The 2405-nt window shown below is 51.3% G+C and overlaps 1 protein-coding gene across 1 annotated transcript in view; it reads left to right on the top strand.

Annotated features, from left to right (window-relative positions):
• The window catches only part of LOC108544047 (uncharacterized), an 11191-nt gene that overhangs the window by 7865 nt on the left and 921 nt on the right, over positions 1 to 2405 (top strand). The gene's annotated exons all lie outside the window — the stretch shown is intronic.

The following is a 2405-nucleotide window of genomic DNA, read 5'->3' as shown; positions in this document are numbered from 1 at the left end:
GGGGTGGGGGGGGGGGGGGCGGGCGCAGCATTCAGAGGAGGCTGGAACATGGCTTGATAAGGGGAGAAGTATTTTTGCCAGGTTTGGCTCCAGATGGTGGGGGGAGGGGGAGGGGAGGAGGAGGATGATGTCAGGTGTGATATAAGTATGGGAGTAAGTCTCCCTCGTGAGATCTTTAACAATCACTCCCAAGTGGCTGCAGCAATTACAGTCCAAGAATGATATGAAATTACAGGATTTGGCCGGGCGCGGTGGCTCAAGCCTGTAATCCCAGCACTTTGGGAGGCCGAGACGGGCGGATCACGAGGTCAGGAGATCAAGACCATCCTGGCTAACATGGTGAAACCCCGTCTCTACTAAAATACAAACAACTAGCCGGGCGACCTGGCGGGCGCCTGTAGTCCCAGCTACTTGGGAGGCTGAGGCAGGAGAATGGCGTGAACCCGGGAGGCGGAGCTTGCAGTGAGCTGAGGTCCGGCCACTGCACTCCAGCCTGGGTGACAGAGCGAGACTCCGTCTCAAAAAAAAAAAAAAAAAAAAAATTACAGGATTTATGATGCTCCAAGGTCCTGGAGGGGGCGGCACCGCATGCGTGCAGAGGCCGTGTTGGAGGAGAGCTAAGGGCCCAGGCTCCGCAGTGCAGGTGGAGGGTTGAGAAAGAGAGAACCTGTGGGCTAGTACCTGTGTCAGGGGTCAGGGTGGGGCACACAAGCAGAAGGTATGAGGGGATTTTACTGGTGCATTGGAATGTCACTGGGTCACAGTCAGGGGAAGGCAAGAAGGGGACCTGGAGGCGGAGACCAGGCTTATCACACCAGTGTGCCTAGTTGCTTGGGGGACTCACCGCCTGTGTGTGATGTCAAGGTATGAAGTTTTAATAATGGATAATGTGTCAGGGAAGTGGGAGTCGCATCTGCACTGGTTGTTGTTTAGAGGTGGGCTCAGGAGAAGTAGGGGTTCACTAAGGGTGATGGGCTGTCAGGAGGCAAGGATGCCTTAGTCATTGCATTCCCCCAGTCATAAATGAGTGTAGCAAGTGGGTCTAGGGCGTTCTTGGTTAGAAAGCAGGAGTCTGTCTGTCAAGTGGGTGTTGTGGCGTTTCAAAGCTTCGGCAAGACCTTGGGGAAAAGCATGTGTCCTGTGAATGCACGGTGGGTTACTCTGTCTCCTTAGTCTGATGAAAGGCAGGGCTGCCTGTTCTCTTTTCTCAGTCCTTGCAGATCTTGCAGATTTTCTCACGTTCGCTCCTGGAGAGGTTTTGTCTTGTTTTGTTTTTGTTGTTGTTGTTTTTTGTTGTTGTTGTTTTGAGATGGAGTCTTGTTCTGTCGCCAGGCTGGAGTGCAGGGTGCCATCTCGGCCCGCTGCAACCTCCGCCTCCTGGGTTCAAGTGATTCTCCTGCCTCAGCCTCCTGAGTAGCTGGGATTACAGGTGTGTGCCACCACGCCTGGCTAATTTTGTATTTTAGTAGAGACAGGGTATCACCATGTTGGTCAGGCTGGTCTTGAACTCCTGACCTCGTGATCCGCCTGCCTCAGCCTCCCAAAGTGCTGGAATTACAGGTGTGAGCCACCGTGCCCAGCCTGGAGAGATTTTGACTCTCTTAGGAGGAAAACACCCTGATCGTTACAGTTCTGCAGATGTTTCCATGAATGTGAGTTTGATCTTTTGTGATCGTCTTTGCTGTCTGCTCCTTAAATGGGTTGAATCCCAGGATCCTGGAATTTCAGGAGAGAAACTGATGTTCAGAGAAAGAGAATAGTGGGACCCAGTGTTACAGGGGTATGTGTGTGTGTCTGAGCGAGGGAGGGATGGGGAAGTAGACTTTGTACAGAATATGTTCAGCATTTGCTAGGTATATTATCTGCGTTGTATTGCTTAATTTTCACCACCATCCCAGGAAGTTGGAGCCCTGAGTAGAGTTTGGACTCTGCCTTCCAGAAAAGAAGGGTTTGCTGCAGGCCTTAAATGGGGTGATTGGTTCTTGGGCGAGTAAATGCAGACCCTCGGTATTGTAGGACAATGTTTCAGTCGATCTAGTAAAGGAGGAAAACATCCTTACTCACATTTCTGGAATTTTATGTCCAGCCATTCCTTGTATGCCATGTCACTTAGGAAAATTTAAAAAGTATCTGGCCGGGCATGGTGGCTCACGCATGCCTGTAATCCCAGCACTTTGGGAGACCAAGGCAGGAGGATCACTTGAGTCCAGAAGTTTGAGACCATCTGAAGCAACATAGCAAGAACCCATCTCCGCAAAAAATTCAAAAATTAGGCCGGGCGCGGTGGCTCAAGCCTGTAATCCCAGCACTTTGGGAGGCCGAGACGGGCGGATCACGAGGTCAGGAGATCGAGACCATCCTGGCTAACACGGTGAAACCCCGTCTCTACTAAAAATACAAAAACT

The sequence above is a fragment of the Rhinopithecus bieti genome, unplaced genomic scaffold (genome assembly GCF_001698545.2).
Source record: "Rhinopithecus bieti isolate Rb0 unplaced genomic scaffold, ASM169854v2 scaffold_26106, whole genome shotgun sequence".
In the NCBI taxonomy this organism is placed as follows: Eukaryota; Metazoa; Chordata; class Mammalia; order Primates; family Cercopithecidae; genus Rhinopithecus; species Rhinopithecus bieti.
This window is presented reverse-complemented; position numbering and strand designations above follow the sequence as displayed.